Genomic DNA, 22,887 nt, shown 5'->3' on the forward strand with positions numbered 1-22,887 from the left:
TCATAGAACTCCAATTATGATCCAATCAGAAGGACACTAATTTCATGACATAAAGGCAGGAGGGGGGGGGGGGGGTTAATCACTGTGCATTTGAAGTGCAAGGGAAAAAACTGTAGAAAGGAAAGGGGAACCTTTATAATGATATGATATACTACATGCAGAGGCCAATTAGGGAAAAATTTATTTATATGCTTCTGAAATCAAAAGAAAAAAATTGCCAAGAATGTTCCATATACTTCTATGGAAGAAAGAATGGTCTGGATATATAAACAGCAGTTTAAAATAAATAAGAAATTCTATACACATGAATAAAAATAAAATAAAAATGGCAATGGATGCAGCCAGAACTTTCAGGAATAGAAGAAGAAGAAAAGATATATGATTTCAATCAGAGAAACTTGCTTAGAAGTCATGTTTATGTTTTCAAATAACAGTATTCTTATACTTTATATTACATTTTTATGTGTTTACATGGTTATATAGTACGTAAACTTAGATGATGCTAATGAGTTTGGATAATAATTATTTCCTATGCAAGAAATTAGAATTGCAAATCATTCAACACATTTTCTTTGATTATACTAATTTTTTTGATTTGGAAGTGTAATATTGTAAATGCTATTATTTCTTCCCTAATTTTTTTTTTCTTTTCTTTTCTGAAACTGTGGAATTACTACAAGTCAGTGAATACAGTACAAGTATTTACTGACTTGTAATAATTCCATTTTTCCCTCTCCATTTTTATTTATTTATTTTTTTCTGGCATTGAAATGTTAGGTTTTCTTTGTTTATTTCTAACTATGCTTTGCAAGCATTGGTGATGTCTCTTCTGTTTCAAGCTTTTTTTTTCTTTTCTACCCACTGTGCAGGGTGAAGGCCTCTCCCATTGCAGGAGGTTTTGGGTCTACTACTCCCATGGTGACCCAGTCCATATTGGGAGAGGATAATCACAAACATCCATGCCTATGTGCAATTTGAACCCTGGCCTCTTTGTTGGAGAGTGGATATGCTAACCACTCGGCCAACCAGGCTGGCTCTCCTCCTAGTACTCAATGTTATTTTCTTCTTTCTGTTATTTATGCCGAGATTCCTCTTGATGTTGAGGGTGTTATTTGTCCTGTGTTTTCAGTCCTTTTGCAATGCATTTACAATTAACATTGTTTCTTAATTTGTGTAGAGATATCATCAAGTGATTGTGACCCTCACCCTTTTTTTTTGTAAGTGATTATGTTATGGGTAGCATTTTTTGTTGGTTGTTTGCTGTTATTTTTATTTTATTAATGATGTTACATAATTTGTGCCACATCTGGTAACACCTATGTAGATTATGTAGTTTTGTTCCTCTTTCATCAGAGGAGCAGCTCTCATAAAGCTGTACCCAGATCTCTTACTCTCAACAGAACCATCAACTGCAGTTAGATTCACTCCCATTCACCTTTAGTATCTAAAGTACCTCATCTCATCTTCCTTTTCCCCTCTTTTACCTTGCGGTATCGAGAGTTAATTAATCATCAGACCTCAAACCGTTCATAGGTTAAGGTGGTCAAGCCCTACACCCCAGTATATCCTATGTTCATAATGTTGAGTTCTCAAGGCCAGTTTGCCTGCCTTGCAAGATGAAAAACCAAAGGATAAACCGAGGGGGAAACCCTACTGTCCACACCCAAGACCGGCTAACTTGGCTATGGCTGAGGAAGATCCTTCAGCTCCTCACCTCACGTCACTGACGGGAATCGAACCTGGGACACTCCTTTCCAGGCATATGTTTGCGAAGCGCACAGCCACTAGGCTAACCACGCGGACGTGTCTAAAGTATAGCAGACGATTTTAATCCTTTTTAAAGAAAGGATTAAAACAAGAACAAAACAAACATTTGCATTTGAAGTATCTTCATGGCAGGCTCTTGCACATAGAAGCTGTTGACTTCATATCGCACTGCCTCAATTTCTCAATGCATATATTGTTATTATTATTATAATAGTTTCTCCATGGAGTCAGAAGACTCATCACGGGAGACCCTACATCGACACACTAATCATCATACCATATTTACTCGAATATAACTTGAACTTTTTCCCAAAAATTACATTTAAAATCATGGTGCGAGATATATGCAGGGATTTTCAGAAACTACCGTTTTTTAGGAAAAGAACTAAATTGACCTTTATAATTAAATTCTAAGTATTCATTATAATTTATAATTGCTCACATTATTTATAAAATGAATGCATTTAAATTGTAACTATGAACGTTATTTATGCGATCGACCACTCACCTTCATCCTGCAATATATTTGAATCTTTAGCGACAATATTTCTGTAATTAAATTAAAAGAAACAGTTTCATCATTACTTGTTCTTTTATCATTTCAGAATCATAAAATCGCCATGATTAAAATACTGAAAATGGTATGACTTATCAAGAATATCTACTATTCGCTATCACTAGTTCTGTCATGCTTATGATTGGCGTGGTATTAACAAAAGATTGCGTGACTCAACAACAAAGGAAACCCAATGATTATTGAGTTAAAATGCCGATTCTTTTCAACCGAATTCCAAAATATCTGAAACTGCCATAACATTTACTATCTATTTCTTAAAGTTCGGAACTTTTTTTTCTTGTGCGAGGTATATGCAAAACTTTTAATTTATTTTTTTCATAAAACAAAAATAGGGGTGCGAGATATATGCAAGGGCAAGAGTTATGTTTGAGTAAATGCGGTAATTCTTAAATTCATTAACAGACGAAGCATTCACAACTACCTCTGGTAATGCATTCCACACATTTACCACCCTCCAAGCAAAAAATCTAGTCCTAACACCCTTGTAAACCACACTTTTACACAATCTCCAGAGATGACTCCTCGTTCTCTCCCTTTGTGCACTGTTCAGGAAAAATCATCAGTATCACTCCTATAAAATCCCTTTAATAATTTATATGCCTCTATCATATCTCCTCACTTACTCTAACAGCTAGTTTTTGGAGTCTGCAGACCTTCAAATCTTTTCTCGTAGGAAACATTCCACAGACCTGCAACAATCTTTTTGTAACTCGTGTCTGGATGCTCTCCACTATTTCTTCATCACCAAGAAATCTAGGTGGCGAGATCTGTGTGCAAATGCAGTCTTATTAATGACTTATAAAGTGGAACAATCACTTTCCCTACCCCACCTTGCCTCGTCCACTTCTTCTTTTCAGTCCACTGCTGTACGAAGGCCTCCTTTCCATCCTTCGCTGTTCTTGGCTATGGTTGATCAATTTTTTTCCAACAAATTTTGACAGTTCATCATCCCATCTTCTTTTAGGACATCCTCTGCCTCATTTCCCTTCTTTTGGAATCCACTCTGTTAGTATGGTGGTCCATCGCTCATCTTCTCTTCTGGATAGATGTCCAACCAATTTCCATTTTATTCGTTTGTGGTAATGAATGATGTCTGTGATACGAGTCTGGGTTCTTATACAGGTGTTTTGTTTCTTATCTTTTAATGTGATGCCTAGCATCAGCCTTTCCATTTTTCTTCGAGTTGTTGCTAGTTTATTTGTCAGAGATCAAGTTTCACAACCATATGTGTGATGACTGGAAGAATACACTGGTTATATGTTTTCCTTTAAACAGAGTGGGACATCTTTGTTTAGAAAAATACTTTTCAATTTTCCAAATGCAATCCAGACCAGTTGAGCTCTTCTATTTATTTCTTTTTTGGAGTTCACTGTTTAAATCAATGAGATGACCTAATTATGTGTATGAAGTACAAGAAACAGTTTTCTATTATTATTATGTTTTTTGGTGCCACAAAATGATTAAAAATTATTTTAGTTTTTTCTCTGTTGGTCTAAAAATCAGGAACTACCTGATTTTTAGACCAACTTTTCTGCTTTCATTATATAGATCTTCTATCATTATATTAAGGTCTTTTGGAGTGTTTGCGAAAATTATATCATCTGCATATCTTAGATGTCTTAAGTTTTTCTTATTAATTTTTATATCAAAGTTTGTCCAGTTTATAATATTAAATATTTCTTGGACTACTATGAAGATTTTGGGTGATAGAGAGTCTCCTTGTTGGATACTTGTGTGAAGTTGGATTGTTGCAGTGTGATATATTTCCTGGAGGAGGTGTGTATATTCTGCAGGAACGTCCTGATTCTGAAGTGCTTTTATTATTGCATTGGTTTTGATGGAGTCAAATGCTTTTTCATAATCAGTAAATGATAAACAGAGGCAACTGGTTTAATTCTGCTTTTTCTATTATTTGTTTTACTGCATGAATAGGATCAATTGTGTTATAGCCTCTACAGAATCTTGCTACTGGTTGATTTGAGTCTAAAAGAGGGGTTAAACCTGTTTGTTATTCTTTTGTGAGAATTCTATCGATTAGAGAGAATACTAATTGGTCTATCGTTGTTTACTTCTTTGTCTCCTTTTTTAAATAACAGTATTAGAGTAGCATTTTTCCAGTTATCTCATATCTTCTCCTCTTCTAAACATAAATTTAATAAGTTTGTGACGTGGTGAATCTGTTGTTTCCTCCCCATTTAATTAATTCTATGTGCATTAGATCTTCACCTAGACATTTTCCATTTGTTTTAATGATTGTTTTATTTCATCTGAAGTGAATGGTGGGATGAATTCTATATTTCATGGGGATATGTTATTTATATTTATCTATTGAAGGATCACTATAGAGTTCTCTATAAAATTTTCTAGTCTTTTTAAGATTTGTTCTTGATTCCTTATTGTGATTCCATTCTTCTTTTATTGGAGTTATTTGACCATTACCAACTGATAAATGTTTTCTTCGTATTTTGATATTTTTTATTGTTTTCAATTGTTTCTTTTATTTTTATAGTGTTATAGGATCTTATTTCATTTCTCATCTTTTTCTTTATTGTATTGCAGAGTTCTACATATTCTATTTCAGAAGTTTTGGTCTTGTTTCATATTTTGTCTCTTTTTTTTTAGTAGTTTATAAGGTTTCCTCTGAAAGTTCTTGGTCTCTATGCTTGTTGCTTTTGAAGTTGAGGGCTGCCGAGATTATTGCTTCCATTAGGTTTTTGTTCATTTTATTTATGTCTTCTTCAAATATGTTTATTAAGTCTAATTGTTGATTAAGCTTTTCTTTATAATCTTTTTTCTTCTTTTCAATAATTGAATGGTTTCCTTTTAAATCAAAACTTTTTGATTTTTTCCTGTTTAACCATTTTATTCTTTTCAATTTGGAGTTATTATAATTTTGGCTCTTACCAGTTGGTAGTTACTTCCTGTTTTTACTTGATTTAATACTGAGGTATTGGACTATTTCTTTATTATTACACAGCATATAAATTATTTAATTTTTCATTTCTCCATGGTGTTTTCTTTTTGGAGCTTTCTTAAAAAAAAGTGTTCATAATATAAAGCTTGTTGCTGATAGAGAATTCTGTAAGAGTCATTCCTGAGTTACTGTTTGTATCATATATGTATGGTCCTATCATGTCTATCTGGTGAGAGGAGTAACCTACTTTGGCATTAAAATCACCCATTACTATAGTCAAGTTTTGATTGCTATTTCTCTCTTGGTCTAGTGTGCTGCAGTGAATCATAACAGGTTTCAATCTCTTCATCAGAGTGAGATGGGGTAGGAGCATATATTTGGATAGAGTTTATTTTAAGTGTGATTTCTATTATTCTTTCATCTGTATAATTAAATTCTTCAATAAGGTGTGTAATTATGTTCTTAATCAGAAATCCTACTCCAAGCTGTCCCTTGGTTTTTCCATGATAGTATAAGTAGTCTCCATTTTTTAGGTTCATTAAATGTTCATCTTGTCTGCGTACTTCACTTAAGCCTATGATATTCATTTAATATGTTTTAGTTCTTGCTGCAAGATGGTAAGGTCTTGCTCTTCTTTAAGTGCTCTACAATTAAATGTTCCTATATAGAGGAAAAGAGGTTTGCTTTGATTAGTATTCTATTTATGATTTCTAAGGGCTGTTCTGTTGATTAATATTTGAGAAATATTCTCTACTGCATCATGCTCTGACCTCCATAAATTGTTTCTATTGGAGTAGTCATATTGTTGGGGAAATTGAGCCACATTCCGTGTTTGCTTGCTTTGGTCATGGGCTTTACGGCCTTTCTTTCTTCTTCTTCTTCCAGGCATTGTAGTGGAGGAGTTGTGGCTTAATCTCCCATGTCAGCCACTAAACATCTTGGGAGATGCATTTTATAGCTTTCTGCTAGCTCTTTGCTCAGTATCAACTCAGCCATGGCTCATTACAATACCATGTTTCCCACGTGGAGGCATGATACTAAGACTTCCTGGGTAAGGCCCTCCGGATTTCACCAAAATACTGGCATTGCCATGTATATCAGTTCCATTAGAATTTTTGACCGTGCTGTGGGTTGCCAACTTACCACGGAAATCCATCCCAAGCTTACCTGTGCTCTACATGCTACTGATTGATGGCTACTCAGCCAAGATCCTGGCAAGAGAGCACAGTTACACCTTATGCCCTCCCCACCTCCAGTTCAGTTCCATTAATATAGTACACTGCATGAGGTCTCATCTTCCCAAAGTGCATCACCTAACACTTAGCCACATTAAATCGACAGCCATTTACTATAGCCCATACTGACAGCCTATTTAAGTCATCCTGCAAGATATTTACATCACCTGAACTGATTACCACTCTTCCCAATTTTACATCATCAGTAAACAACTGGATATTTCCTTTCAAATTATTTCCAATATCATTAATGTACAAATTAAACAATAGAGGACAAACTACTGAACCCTGAGGTACACCACTAGTCACTTGCCCTCTCCTGGACTCAGCTTCTCCATAAACCACTCTTTGATATCTGTCCATCAGCCACCCTCTAATCTATACACTTTGGTCTAATTTATGCAACAGAGTTCCACATGAAATCCTGTCAAATGCCTTTGCAAAGTCCAGCAGAATCAGTAATGATTAAAGAAATCCTTAATCACTAAGGATTTCCTTTATCCAACTCTATCATTACTTTATTACAGAAAGTAAGTAAATAAGGCAAGACCTATCCTTCACAAAACCATGTTGCCCTTTATAATGTATCGCATTGCTGTCAACCGAGTCCTGAATTCTAATTTTTATCAATTTCTCCAAAACCTCAACCACCGCTCCTGATATACTGATTGGTCTATAATTTGCTCCAAGACTCCGCTGCCTAAGGGAGACCCCAAGACTTCTATTTTGGGGCCTCCCTTAGGCAGTGGAATTATTTCCCTCCTCTTTCCACTCTACTGGAACTTTACCAGAAGTAAGGCTTAAACTAAACAGCATGGTTAGAGGCAGTGCTAATTCTCTTGCACATTCTCGTAACACATGGGCCGATATGCCATCAAACTCAATGGAAGTGTTAGCATTAAGGTACACTACTAGTCACCTGTCTAATATACTAAGCACCTCTATTTCTTATCTGTAGACTCTCTCATCAGTCAGTGACATGTTTGACACTGCAACATCACAGCCATGATGGTACAGTAATAAATTTACTTTAATCCTTTATGCAAGTATAAGCAAACAAAGTTTGCACCTGAAATATCTTCAGGACTGAGGCAACTCGTGGTAAAGGTGGACTAAGCTCTCATCACTTGTCTTAGTATCTCCCATAATGCAGAGCACATCTTCTTGCAGACATGTCAACAGTTATTCATCCATGTTACTCCTACTTCATTTCTCCTCCTGACTCTGAGAATACAGTCTGATACTGCATTCCTTAAACATTCTTTAACAATCTCCCACACACCATCACTCCACCTTCAAATTCTCATGCTATAGCACTGCTGAGAACTGACTTCTTAGATTGTTATAATCACCAGAATTGTAATTCAACATATACCCCCTTCTTAACAGAATATTCAGCACATTTTACAATCTCCCAGGTCAAGACCACGCGACTGCTTTCCCCAAGTGGAGACAGTGTAACTAAACTGGTTTAGTTATTGATACGTTCTCTGATGCTATGACCAGATCTAACACTCTTGAACCTCGTCCCTTCTATTACATGCTGTCTCAGGTAGTTGTCTCTTAACAACTGTGTGAGCTCCATTTCCTTCCTTCCTTGTGACCTATTCCTTCTCCCAATCTATGCGTACATAGTTAAAATTCCCCTTAATAATTACTCGACCTTCACTCATGCTAAATTTGCCAATGCATACTATCTACATTCTCCCTTATATTCCCTGGATTATAGCAGCAACCAATCACATATTTCATCCTACTGATCTTTATCTCACACCAAACAGCCTCAAATAAACTACCCTCTGAATGTCTTTCATCTTGAGGCACTTCTATCCTTTTTTTAGCTTCAATACTTTGTCTATCATTAGCAAAACTCCTCTCCATTCTGGCTTGTCTGAAAATACTATATCCTTTACATTCTATCCCTATAATTATATCATTCTTAGCTAACAAGTCTCACTAATTCCTATAATTGTTGGCATTACAAAAATTCTTCACACTTATTCCAAATACTTTATTTGGAATAAGGCATAATCTATGGGAGGAAGGGAGTATTGTAGCTTATGTTTTAGTTTATTTTCTGAAAACAATTAATCACATATTCACAGCAATTATTGACCTTAGTTCTAATAACAGATGACTATCATTTGCCTTCCTGGAAAAATCCCATTTCTCTGTTTTTGACCATTTACTCTTTTTATCATCAAATCATCTTTTTATCAACAAATGTTCTAAATACCATGCACCCAATCCATTTAAGTGCAAATCATTACTCTTTAAAAAATTCCTTCCTTTTATCAAACTCATCCCAGACATTCATAAAATGAATATTTATTTTCATGCTGGCCAGTTGGCTGAGTGGTTAGTGTATCTGCTCTCCAGCCAAAAGGCTGTGGGTTTGAATCCTGCCGTGGGTATGGATGTTTGTGATTGTCTGTGAAAATACTAATGGTGGTGGTTGGCAGTAGATGGTGTTGTTATAGAAGATGCCCACAGATACGAGCTTTGACACTATTGCGCATGTCAACAGAAGGAGAATCCATTTTGATAATAGGGTAATCAATCCGTATTGTAGGATGAGTTGTTAATTATTACATGTAGGAAAATTAACTCATTGTAGTTTTTAAAGTGGTAACTATTTTGCTTGTATAATAGTTGGAAAATTTTACCTATAAAGCAAGTGATTTCGCGTGTTGTTGACCATTCGTTCATCACCTTATTTCTTTCTCCCCTTCAACACGAATTGAAGTCCCTGGGGAATACCACATAAATATAATAATAATGATTTCTTTGCAAAAGCTTTTACACAATCTTGACATCATTCCATTTACTATAATCGCTCTTCAGTTTAATTCATTACTGTCAAATCTAAGTAGCACACTCATGATCTTTCCACTCTCGCTCTTTTCATTCATTGCTATCATTAAGTCTTTCAAATCCTGTCTCAAAGAAAATCTTTCACTACCTAGATCATTCGTCCCTACAACTACAATAATCTCTCTCTCTCTCTGCAACTTTACAGCCTCAGTCATATCCCTAAAGTATTATTATTATTATTTTAACGGTGTCTCCATGGAGTCAAATGACTCATCGCGGGAGACCCGACATTGACACACTAACCATTATTTACACAATACCTGTCATACCTCTCCTTAAATTCATTCGCAGTTGAAGCATTCACAACCACCTCTGGCAAAGCATTCACAACCACCTCTGGCAAAGCATTCCACCCATCCACAACCCTCCAAGTAAAAAATCTAGTCCTAACACCCTTGTTAACCACACTCTTACACAATCTCCAGGGATGGCCCCTCGTTCTCTCACATCCTGCACTGGTCTTAAGAATATCATCAGTATCAATCCTGTAAAATCCCTTTAACAATTTAAATACCTCTATCATATCTCCTCTCCTACGTCTATCAGCTAGTTTTTGGAGCCCACAGATCATCAATCTATCCTCATAGGTAACATCCCACAGACCTGCAACAATCTTTGTAACCCGCCTCTGAATCCTCTCCACCTATTCCGAATCAGATTAATTGAATATACCTAAAATTTGCACGCAAATTATCATGCAATCTCTTACCTTTTACTTATAACAGCGCAACCAAAGAAAATTTGGGCTTATCAGTACATTTCGAATTATTCTATTTCGAATATCCAATACTTTCTACGTACTTTTTTTTTTTTTGTCACTTTAAAAAAAAACAAAAAAATAAACTTTCTTTTAACTTCGAAATGAAAACCAAACCATTAACATTATTCACGTCATAATGACTTAAATTTGTACTATAAACAACATTTTCAGCAAGTTTCAGAAGAGAGCTTCATCGGTAGCTCTTTAATAGCTTTAACCATAATCGTCATGTTAAAACACGTTCTCTTTGCTTTCGTTGACATTTTGAGCAGAGCGGAAATAAACAAGGATTAAGCTGAAGCTCCCTCTGTATTCGTCAAAATACACGTACAAACTACCAACTGAATAATAAAAAAATATATATTCAATGCCTTACGAATGGATATTTTATCGTGAATTATATAACAACTTCTTTATAAACCAGCAAGTATGAACATACAAATGCATACCGGAGGACTGTCGATAAGCCATAAGGGTGAAATTAGTCAGAAAGGAGCCAGGCTTAGAGATACCAAGGTTAAGTATACAAAGCTTATAAGTATTTTACCAAAACAAGTTACCATAAGGTGCTTTGACCTTTTACCACGAGTTGCCTAGACTTGTACTACTTTGCGGGTCACTTAGACTTACACTACGTGCAGGCGCAAACTTGACTTATTTGTCTGTTTGCTTACTTGGGAAATGGAGTAAAACCAGGTTTAAAATAGCTTGGTATCTTTAACATATATTACTCCCAAGGTAAAAAACTTTCTACATCTATCTTTCATCCTGAGATTTTTATTTAATAAGATCAAAGCACCTAATGGTAATACTACTAGTTTCGGCATATAGCAGCCTTCTTCAGGTATTTATAAAGGAATAAAGGTATTTATAAGTTATAAAGGTATTTATAAGTTATAACATCCCAGATAGCCATGCTGCAGTTATTCAATATTGGCGTTCACGTAAACTTGCACGCACAATTGCAACAAACAATGGCACGCAAGTTGGAACAACTTGAAAAATACAACGTTTTTATGTATCGATTATGTGAGGCAATTTGTACCTGTAATTTCCAGTTTGTTTAAATAATTCAATGTTTATTAGTATTCCTTTCCTTTATAAATACCTGAAGAAGGCTGCTATATGCCGAAACTAGTAGTATTTATCATTAAAATCTTTATATGTTATCTCGGTCTTGGAGTCATTAAATCATCTATTTTTTGAAATATATATATATATATATATATATATATATATATATAATTATTAACTGATTTAAACACCGAGAAAAAAAAATACAAGATTTAATAAGGTTTCACTACCGAAGTCGAAAATGCCGACCTCGTCAGGTGAATAGAGTACCATGGAGAAAATATTGTATAAATGTTTTCTCCTAGGGTGAGGCTCAGCTACTGAGCAGGTCTGCAGGTGGTGGACAGTGAAACGGGGAAACCTGAGCAGCCCCAAATCGAGGCGTAGTGCTAATAGGGCATTACCAAACACTGTAACATGGGCAAGTCATCATTCAGTGTTCATACCCATCGTCCGTTCCGCGGGTTACCAAAGAACCCGTTCGGGTTTTAGGCAGAGAAACTCGTTCAAAAAATATGTTACAGTCTCCGTTAAACACCATTCCTCAGCATTCTGCTATAGGAAACTTCATCAATGGACCCGCTACCCGTTTGGGGAGATGTTTAGGGGGAAGCGCAAAGTAACGGTTCTGTAAAAGGACGGAAATGGCAACAACAACGGCACCAGTCTATGGCTTAAGGCAACTGGAACATCTTTTCCCTGACAGGGAAGGAGAAGGACCTGGCGAAGAGGCCAAGCGCTACCAATTAGATTTAGTCGGGCTTTCTTCGACCAAGAGGAGAGACAATGGAACTGTCGATCTGGATGAGGGGTGGAAGCTCTACTACTCTGGTGTGAGCCGACAATATCTGCTCAGGCGGTTGTGGGGATACTCGCAATCCCCCAGCTGTTACACTGTGTTGCTGAGTGGATACCACTGGGGAGATGGGTATGTGTGTTAAGGCTCCGATTAGAAACCACAACTTGGCTGTGGTACAAGCCTATGCATCTAATCTGGAGTCAGAATATTCTGCCTTCTTAGAGGAAGTGGATGCTGCTTTTGAGAGGTTGGAAGACATGCAATCAGTCCTACAAATGGGTGACTTCAATGCACATGCTGGAAAAGATGACCAGACATGGAGGGGATGTGGTTGGGAGGAACAAAGACCCTGACCTTAAAGCTAATCGGTTGAAATTATTGGACTTCTGCAGTACAAAAAGCTTGTCTAAAATGAGTAGCTTCTTCAGCACCGAGAGGTCCATAAGTATACCTGGTACAGTGATACACCTGGGCAAAGGTCTCTGACTGACTTCTTTATACTCTAAGCAGACCTATTTTCCTGAGTGCTGGACGTTCGTGTATGATAAGAGGGGAAGAACTGTCAACTGACCACTACACTCTATGTTGTCTGCACTCTATGGCTACAGGAGCCAAATGCTACCATCAACGCTGGTAGACTTAAGCAGCTATACCACGTGAAATGGGAGGCATTGGTTAAATGAGGCTGTGAGGAAGAATTTTGCAGATAACATCTCCTCCAGGTTCAAAGAGATTTCCAGGCATACTGCAGATATTGAGGAGGAGTGTGATCTATTCAAGATAGCTGTCACTGCCTCTGCACTCTCATGCTGTGGCAGAAAGCGGCTCGGTGTGGCTACGGGCAGTGAGAAAATAACACCTTGGTGGAACCAACAAGAGGTCCAGAAAGCTGTCTGGGCAAAAAAGGAGGTCTACCTAAGATGGATTAGGGTCAGGTCACCTGAGATGCATTTCCAGTACATTGAGGACCGAAAAGCTGCTGCTGAGGCAGTAAAGACAGCAAAGCAGAAGGCTTGGGAATCCTTTGGAGAAAGATTAGACTTATCCTATGCAAATGCAAACACAATATTCTGACAGACTATCCGCCTCCTTTGAGGGAGATAATCGTGCGCAGCAAGGGCAATTAAGACATCTGATGGTGCACTTTTAACAACAGAGAAGGATATCCTCCACAGATGGAGGGATATCCTTCTTGGTTGAGAGCCTTCTTAACCCAGGTGGCACAGCAGCTGAGGACATCCAAGAGATGCAGATTGGGGCTATGACTAGTCTCACAGCAGAAGTGGCCCATTTAGCAATAAAATCGGTAAAATCGGGCAGGAATGGTGGTGATGATGAAATTAGGCCCGAAATGCTAAAAGCTTTAAATCGAGACGGTGTTCTCTGGCTGACTCGAGTGTGTCAGACTGTTTGGATATCTGAGCACCAAAGCACCAAAGCAGTGGCAGACAGGCATAATAATACGAGAGAGAGAGAGAGATTGCAGCAATCTCTCTGGTCGTGGCATCTCTCTGCTCAGCCTGTTAGGAAAAGTATATGCTAGGTGTTTGGAAAGAATATACAAGAGCATATTTGAGTCAAAGATCCAGGTAGAACAATGTGGCGTTTGTCCTGGTAGAAGCACAACTGACCACATCTTCACTTTAAGGCAAGTATTGGAGAAATCTTGGGAATATTCCAAGAATGTCTACACATGTTTTGTGGACTTGGAGAAGGCATATGACCGAGTTCCTCAGGATAAGCTTTGGAAAGTAGTAGAGGAGTATGGAGTGGATGGCCAACTATTAGTGTCATCAAGTCCCTGTATAAATGCCCTGAGTTTTGTTAGGGTAAACAGCACAGAGTCTAAACCTTTCAGTCCCCGATTGCTCTCCATGCACTCTCAATGAACTCCGTGCCAAGTGCACGGAGTTCACTGGGGCAGGTGGAGAAATTTAAATACCTTGGGTCCATATTCATCAGTGATGGAAAATGGGACGTAGAACTAGATACTCGAATTGGCTCTTCAAGCATAATATTGCGGGAGCTTGGCCGTTTGGTAGTATTGAAGCAGGAGTTAAGCCAGAAGGCAAAGCTGTATGTCTTCAATATAGTCTATGGCCCCATCCTCACCTATGGTCATAAGAGCTGAGTAATGACTGAAAGAATGTGGACACGAATCCAAGTGGCTGAAATGAGGTCCTTTGAGGAGATGTAGGGCTGATGTAGGGCTTTTCCGTGTTGAGAGATCTCAGTTACGATGCTACCAGCACCTGGTCAGAATGCCACAAGAGAGGCTTCCCAAGTAGGTTCTCTTTGCCAAGCTACAGTGTAGGAGGCCATGTAGAAGACTAAGGACTTGCTGCATAGAATATATCCAAAACATTGGGTGGACACATCTGGTGGGAGTCCCACCAGAACACCTGAGCTTGGTATCAGAGGATCATGACTATTGGAAGTCCTTCTTGCAGCTGCTGCCCCCACAACCCAATTAGGAAAGGTGGTCCTTGAAGACGGATGGATGGATGAAGGTTTTCTGAGAATTGATGGAGAAAGTTCTTAATGACCAGAACTTTCTTTCAAAAGTTGATGAGTCTTGGTGCTACGGTTATGATCCATAAACAAAACAAGCATCAAGCTAATAAAAACCAAGAGCCAGGTAAGCAAGTAATGTTTGATCATACTTCAAGACAATGTTGATTTTTTCTGATGTGAAGGAATTGTACACAAAGAATTTCTTCCTCCTGGACAGACAGTGAACCAACATTTTATCTCAGCGTTTTGAGATGACTACGACGAAAACGGCCAGATATGTAGAGAAATGGAGACTGTTTGCTGCCCACACGACCCTGTCTGTACAACAGTTCTTGATGATAAAAAACATAGGCTGTTCCCCATCCTTCCTACTTGCCTGATCTCTCTCTCTCTCTCTCTCTCTCTCTCTCTCTCTCTCTGTCTCCATGTGACTTTTTATTTATTCAATAACACCTTCCACCATACTTTGCTAACCCCGAATGATTCATAACTTACGAGGTGGCACTCAAAAGTAACCGAAATTATTTTTTTAATTATCAGCTAGCCCTTTTATTCCCGTATAAAAAAGCAGGTGAAAAAAAGTAAAAATTTTATGGACGTTTATAATATTATATTCTAGTCTCCTTCAAAGTACTCTCCATGTGAGTCAATGCACTTGTCTCAACGATTTTTCCACTGCTGGAAACAGTTCTGGAACTGTTCAACTGGGAGAGCATGTATAGCTGAGTGGATGTGGCGTTTGCATACCATAGCGCTTGACCGCACGACAGAAGACTTGGTTTCAAATTGGTTTCCGAGTTAGTCAATCTCTGGCATGGGCAAGGGGATTTTTTTCTCCACAAAACTATTTCAGACATTAAATATAATATGTTAGGATTAGGGATCATGAGATCGTGGCACTTGTTGATCGTGGCACTGTGGTGTGTCAAATGTAAAAACCGAAGTGATTCCACCACTGTCTAATCACTTGTCTGCAGAGTGAAACAAATGCCTGGGAAACTCACCCTCTTACGTGGATGAGAATTGGAAAACACTCAATTCTCATTTCAAACAAGTGCTGGGAAGGTGAGTTGCAATAAGAATCGAATCCTGATTAACCGGGAGAACAATATTGTCCTTTGGCATACATTAAGGATTTTCGCGCCACCACTGCAATTTATCAAACAAACACAGTCGCCTACTCCCTATGAGGGATTAAAAAGGCGTTAGCTGATTTTTTTTTTGATACAGTCAAACAACCATCGTTTCATATGGAACCAAACAAACTGGCTTTCCTACTCAAAGATAAGTACTTCTCTAAAATAATGAGAACAAAACTTAATAGCCATTAACCACAGGATAACGACATTTCGTACTCAGTTTTTCCTTAATAACCAACAATAGAAATTGGCAGACACACGAACCACCGAATATATTTTCAATTCTGCATTAAAGACCTCTCTTTATCGACATTCTTAAGAATGACACAAGTTCATGTGCCAATAAATGTAACAAATTTCTACACAGATGCCTTTCGAAGATGGAAGAACTGAAAATCTCCAGCACACAGTGAAGACAGCATCCCTTCCTGAAATCCTCATAGATCCCATCTTCCACAACACATTAGTAAGAAACCCATTACTCAGGGAGAGATTTCCTTTCCTCAATGTAGCAGGCGAGGTACTAGGATCTTGGGTGACATTCTTTCTCCGAGCCTCAGGTGGTAATTTCCAAATCACCCGCTAACTTGAAATATGGGAACCAGTCGAGCAGATACACACTGTGAAATCTGCTTTTCAAGCTGCTATGCCCGATAGCATAACGGAAGAGGGTTCAGTCTTCCTGACATAGAAGATCCGGTCCTCTCTTTTTGATAAAAACAAAATCTACAGCATTAATATAACAGTCAAACCAAAGTAATTCATTGGAAAATCCTGTATCATTCCAGCAAATAATATTTCACTTGGATCCATCATATTGCACAAGAGCCACGAAACCCGATGCAGGTATTCAGTGGAGAATGTGGCACAATGCACTACCCACTCCAACCATATTACGGAAATTCAACCCGGATGTTTCAGATAACTGCCTGTTCTGCTTCAGAGCAGGAACAGTCAGAAATATCTACATAGAATTCCCCATCAATTAATCCGTTCGTCTCGGGGAAGTTTATATCTTCGACAGATAAGACCAGACAGCACAACAGTCTCACAGAAAGAGGCGGTTGACCATCTCCTTCCATCCTTTAAACAAAAAGTGAGAAGTCGTATCCTGAACGATCATCATACCCTTTCCCATTCATACCCTAGACCTTTTCCACCAAACTGGAATCCATGAAATCAACTGCTGGCTGAGCAGGGTAATTGCATCACTATCCACTTTCCAACTCAGAAGTGGCATCATTGCTCTTCCTTCCGAAAGAAAGGGAGAAGAAAGAGATTATTGTGCTTAATAGTGTGAATAATGATCATCTGTTAGTTTCATGTAAATATGTAATATTGTCGTATATAGCAACTGTTGGTTTCATGGATGGTGTAGTGTCATGTCAAAATAATTTTCATTGGTATGAAAAGTGTAATATCATCATATAACAACTGTTATTGTTATGTAATTTACTTGAACAATCAATAAGCATATAACTAACTGCAGAGAACCAAAAACTGGTTAATCTTGTACATAAGATTGTTAATTTTAATATATATATATATATTAAAATATATATAATTATATATAAAATATATATATATAATAATAAATATATAATAATATAAATATAAATATAATATAAATATATCTAATAATAAATAAATAAATAAATATATATAAAAATTAATATATATATTAATATATATATAAATATAATTTTAATATATATATATATATATATATATAGAAAGCATTTTTCCTTGGGTATAATAAATGTTAAAGATACCAAGATATTTTAAATCTAGTTTTTACTCCATTTCCCAAGTAAGTAAACAGACAAACAAATCAACTTTGCACTTGCACGTACTGCGAATCTAGCTGAGCCTCAAAGTAGTGCAAGTCAGGGCAACTCATGGTAAAGGAAGAAGAAGCTCTGATCACTATTCTTAATATTTACCCTTAATGCACAGCCCATCTCCTTGAGGAGATGTATGGTGCTATGTATTAAAGGCAAGGGGGCCACTGCGCAGACCGGTTTCGTCCTTTAATGACGTCTCATCAGTGGGAGCCAGGCCAGAAATACCAAGATTTTAGTAATACAGAGCTTATAAGTATTTTACCAGAACAAGTTACCATAAGTTGTTTTAACCTTATTAAATAAAATTCTCAGGATGAGATATAAATGTAGAAAGTATTTTACTATGGGTATAATGAATGTTAAAGATACCAAGATATTTTAAACTCCTGGTTAAAAACCTGGTTTTACTCCATTTCCCAAGTAAGCAAACAGACAAACAAGTCAAGTTTGCGCCTGCACGTATTGCTAGTCTAGCTGACTCTCGAAGTCAAGGCAACTCATGGTAAAGGAAGAATAAGCGCTGATCACTATCCTTTATATTTACCCTTAATGCACAGCCCATCTCCTTGAGATTTATGATGGTATGTATTAAAGGCAAGGGGGCCACTACCCACTACCAAATGTGTGTGTGTATATGTATATATACCGTATTACCTCGATTATAATTTGCACCTATTTCCCCCAAATTCAAGTTAAAATATCATGGTGCGAGATATACGCAGAGATTTTCGGAAACTAAAGTTTCTCAGAAAAAAATATTAAATTGACCTTTATAATTTAATTCTCAGTATTCATTATGATCTTTAATTGCTCACATTATTTATAAAATTAACGCGTTTAAATTTTAATTATCAACATTATTTATGCAATCGTCTGCTCATCTTCATCATACAACATATTTGAATCTTTAGGGACAATGCTTCTGTAAGTAAATTAAGTTTCATTATTGCTTGTTCTTTTATTATTTCGAAATCAGAAGATCAACCTGATTAAAAAAAATGAATATGGATAACACTCACCAAGAATGTGCTATTCGCTATCTATGTTTCCTGTCTCCAATATGATTGGTGCGGTATTAACAAAAGTTCGCATGACTCAACATCAAGGCAAGCCGACGATTGTTTAGTTGAAATGCTGATTTTCTTCAACCGAATTCTAAAATATCTGAAATTGCCATACCAACATTCACTATCCGTTTCTTAACGCTTTAAACGCTTTTCTTCTGCCAGGTATATAATAAACTTTTTTTAAGGTGAGTTAATCGGAACAATCATATTTTAGAGAAATGGTTTAATTTCGCAAGAAAATAAGGACATATTTTAAAATCTAACTTTATCTAATAATTAAATGTACTCCTCTGTTCCTAATAAATTCATTAATTTGCTTAATCATGGATCCTATAAACGTGGAACATATTTTTCTTATATTTTTGCTTTTGGATCTCGAAACTATACTTTTATAATGGATGGTAATTAGCAAGTTTCTTTTTGACTATGGCCCATAACGTTTCTATGGGATTAATGTCAGGATAGTTAACTGGCCACAAGCAAGTATATGTTGTGATTTTTGAGGAACTCTTTCACTTTTTTTTTTGAAGTATGTCAAGGAGGAAACTCCTGTTGGAAAATAAGTTCTTTTTCTTTCTGAATCTCTAGAACCACTCTTTTCTCCAATAATTTGATGTATTGGTAACTTTCATCATACCGTCAACAGGCAGAAGTGGTCTTTGACCTCCATATGTAAAACAACTCCAGAACATATTTTAGCTGGGTGTTTAGAAGCTTGTTGGAAGTGGACGGGAGAAGTCTTCTCAGCCAATCATTTGAGAACCTAGAGTACCCGCTCTCCTTCTACAAAGAAATAGCTTTCTTGATTTTTGAATAAGAAAACATTACAAGTCTCATGAGAATAACAGTTGTTATAAGATAATATTGCAAATTATGGGAAAGTAACAATATGATCAATGTTCGCATTGCTCTGTTAAATGGAAGGAAAATCACTTTGTTACATTTGGGGGGGGGGGAATTGCGCAATGATATTACATCTAAGTTAAAAAATGGAATGTGATGCATCCCCTCCCTTACTCAGCCAGCAGTTGATTCCGAAAGGTCCAGTCATGCTGTAAAACACATAGGGTGTTGTTCTACCTATGGGGATGATGCTCGTGTAGGAGACGGCTTCTCATCTTTTGTTTAAACACAGCAAGCATATAGTCATCTGCTTCTCTCAGTGAAAGTGTAGTGCTATCGATTTTTGTGTGTTGAAGATAAAAGTTGAATATCACTGCTTTTGCAGAGATGAAGACACAGTCGTGAATCGAATTGATTTTTTTGACTGTGCATGTACAACATTAAGATATTTCTCTTCTGACTGAAGAAGACAACCACAAGTTAAGGCTGCTATTTCCCTAGACTATGTGCTATTAACAGGGAATTCTTGGCTGGACTGTTACTGCTCGGTACAAGAAGAGACAGTTACGGAGAAGGCATTGTGCCACATTCTCCAATGAATGTCGATGTAGTATTTGGTGGCTCTAGTGATTTAAGATGGATCCCAGTGAAATTATGCTTGCTGGGAGGATACAGGATTCCCCAATGAGGTTGCTTTGGTTGGGCTATTGTATTAGGAAACTGTAGATTTTGTTTACATTGCGGAGTGTAAATCTCTACCATGCATTGCTGGTGTTTAGCAAAATGATGGATCTTCTTTCTTGAGGGATCTGAGCTTCCCCCTCTTCCTTTATGCTATCATGCACAGCTTCCTGAAAAGCAAATTTCACAGTATCTATCCCTCCGCCTGATTCCCATATTCCTTGTCTATGAGCGATTTTCTAGAGCGGCAGGTAAGGTTCAAAGAAAGAATGTTCCCTAAATCCTCATGCCTTGGCAGTGCTATGGAGAAAAGAAAATCTCTATCTGTAATGGGTCCATTACAGATAGAGGATTTTAGGAAGGGATGCTCTCTTCACTGTGTTCTGGTGGTTTAAGTTCTTCCATCTTCGACGGGTATCTGTGTAGAAATTTGTTAGATTTATTAGCACATGGGCTGTTGTCATTCCTAAGGGTGTCGAGAAAGAGATGTCTCTAGTGCAGAAACTGAAAATATATTCAGTGGTCCGTTTGTCTGCCAATTTCTATTGTTGGTTATTAAGGAAAAACTGAGTGTGCAATGTCGTTAGCCTGTGGTTAATGGCTATCAAGTTTTGTCCTGCTTATTTGAGAAGTACTTAGCTTGGAGTAGGAAAGCCAATTTGTTTGTTTGGTTCCATACGAAACGATGGATTGTTAACTGTATTTGTTTGATAAATTGCAGTGGTGTTGCGAAAATCCTTAATGTATGCTAGGCAGTGATTTGATTACCAATTATTGTTCTCCTTATTAGAGGCTTCGATTCGTATTGTAGCCTGCATTCCTAGTATTAATACTTACTTGAAAAATTTAGTCAATGTATTCAAGTTCTGGGTTATGACCTAGTAAGAAAGCCTAGGACGAGATGCCCTAAGCAACATGTTCTCTCTTGCGGGAAAGGATCTTGGGAGATTATCCAAAGGGAACCAGAAAGCCGACAACCTTGTTTATTATCTCTACTGCATGGTATGAATATGGTGAGTTTGATGTTTATCTTCATGCAAAAGAATACGTTAGCACATAACGTTTTAATATCTTGATAATACCTGGTCCCAAACCGAAGGCTTTTAGGCAGTTGAATAGGTAGGAATGTTCAATGCAGTCGAAAGCTTTTTCTTCGCCTAGTGTTACATGACTCGTGGCTTCCCTATTGTTGATAGTCATGCTTATCAGATCTCCTTTGAGGTGTAGGTTTTCGTCGGTGAATCGTCCTGTGATATGTAAGCTTTGGTCGTTGTCTATTATTTCGTTCAGCATGGTTTGAGCTTTTGACAATGTCTTTTGATATTATTATTATTATTATTATTATTATTATTATTACGAGCAACTCCAGGGAGTCCTTAGACTCATCTAGGCCCCAAATCATGATTATCACAAGTATTCGACATTCACACAGTATCTATCATACCCCACCTTAAACTCATTCACGGTTACAGCACCCACCAAAGACTCTGGCAGTCCATTCTACTCATTCACCACTATAAAAGTAAAGAACCCAGCTCTTACACCCTTACTAACCACACTCTTGCCCAGCTTCCGTGGATGTCTCCTAGTCCTCCTACAACCAGTCCTGTTCTCAAAAATATCTTCTGAATTAATTTTATAGAAACCCTTCAGTAATTTGGATGTCTCAATCATATCTCCCCTCCTCTGCCTATCAACCAATTTTTGCAACCCATAAACGCTCAACCTGTTCTCATAAAGTTCATTCCACAGGCCTGCTATCATCTTGGTCACTCGCCTCTGGATTCTCTCAACCTCATCTCCATCAAGAAGAAACCTAGGTGACCAAATCTGAGCACAGTAGTCGAGATGGGGGTCTTATCAAGGCTCGATACAGAGGAACAATAATATGCTTGTCTCTGCTCGTCAACGTATTCTTCAGCAACTAAGTGATTTGAAGAGCTGATTTTGCCACTTTCGCAATGTGTCCCCCCCCCCAAACTTCAACTCCTTATCCAAAAACACTCCTAAATCTCTTGCCTCATGAATTTCCTGGAGTACAGTTCCACCAATGTAGTAAACTGCTGTAAACTGCTGCTAATCTTTTTACCCCAAAATGTATAACCTTACATTGTGCCACATTAAATTGACATCCATTCTCCTTAGCCCACACCTCCAATCTATACAAATCATCCTACAAAATTTTGACATCATTTGCATTCGCTATTGCCCTACCCTTTGCATCATCTGCGAACAAGTGAACACTTCCTCTCAGATCCTTTCCTATATCGTTAATGAAGAAATTGAAAAGTAATGGTCCAAGAAAAAAACTCTGAGGCACACCACTAGTCACAAGCAGTCTTTTGAACTCCATTCCTGAATAAACCACTCTCTGGTATCTCTCCATTAACCACCCTCCTATCCATCTCACCAACCCTATATCCATCCCCATATGCTGCATTTACTGATTAGAATTCCATGTGGTATCCTGACAAAGGCCTTAGCAAGGTTCAGTAGAATCATTGTAAACCCATTACCCTTATTCAGTTCAGCCGTCACCGTCTTATAATACGTATTTTTACGTATTAGTATTATTATGTTAAAGCGATAGTATTTTTATGTTAAAGAGTGTTCACGGACAATTCAACGCGAGGAAAACTCATCGCGGTGAGATTGCAGGAAGATTCATGTTTAAAAAAATTCGCCGCAAATGTCATTCGCTAGAAAACTGAAACGATATTGCATTGATACCGATATATGAAATGTAAATGCAGATAAATTTCACAAAATATAGTTTTTTATGTATTTTTATGTATTTTA

The 22,887-nt window shown here is 37.3% G+C and overlaps 1 protein-coding gene across 3 annotated transcripts in view; it reads right to left on the minus strand.

Moving 5' to 3' along the window:
* LOC150104785 (uncharacterized) overlaps positions 1 to 10,371 on the minus strand; it is a 33,015-nt gene extending 22,644 nt beyond the window's left edge. The window contains exons 1-2 of one of the 3 annotated variants that reach the window (XM_090395349.1): positions 10,077 to 10,371; positions 2,276 to 2,316 (exon numbers count right to left, since the gene is read on the minus strand). The gene's annotated coding sequence lies outside the window, so the exon portion shown is untranslated. Of the gene's footprint in view, positions 1 to 2,275; positions 2,317 to 9,881; positions 9,951 to 10,076 lie in introns of those variants that run through there. The other 2 variants (XM_090395351.1, XM_090395350.1) reach the window with 2 other exon arrangements.
* Between the last annotated feature and the right edge of the window lie 12,516 nt (positions 10,372 to 22,887).

This window comes from Typopeltis vanoorti, chromosome 7 (assembly GCF_054136105.1).
Source record: "Typopeltis vanoorti isolate ZY-2024b chromosome 7, IOZ_Tvanoo_1.0, whole genome shotgun sequence".
NCBI classification, from domain to species: domain Eukaryota; kingdom Metazoa; phylum Arthropoda; class Arachnida; order Uropygi; family Thelyphonidae; genus Typopeltis; species Typopeltis vanoorti.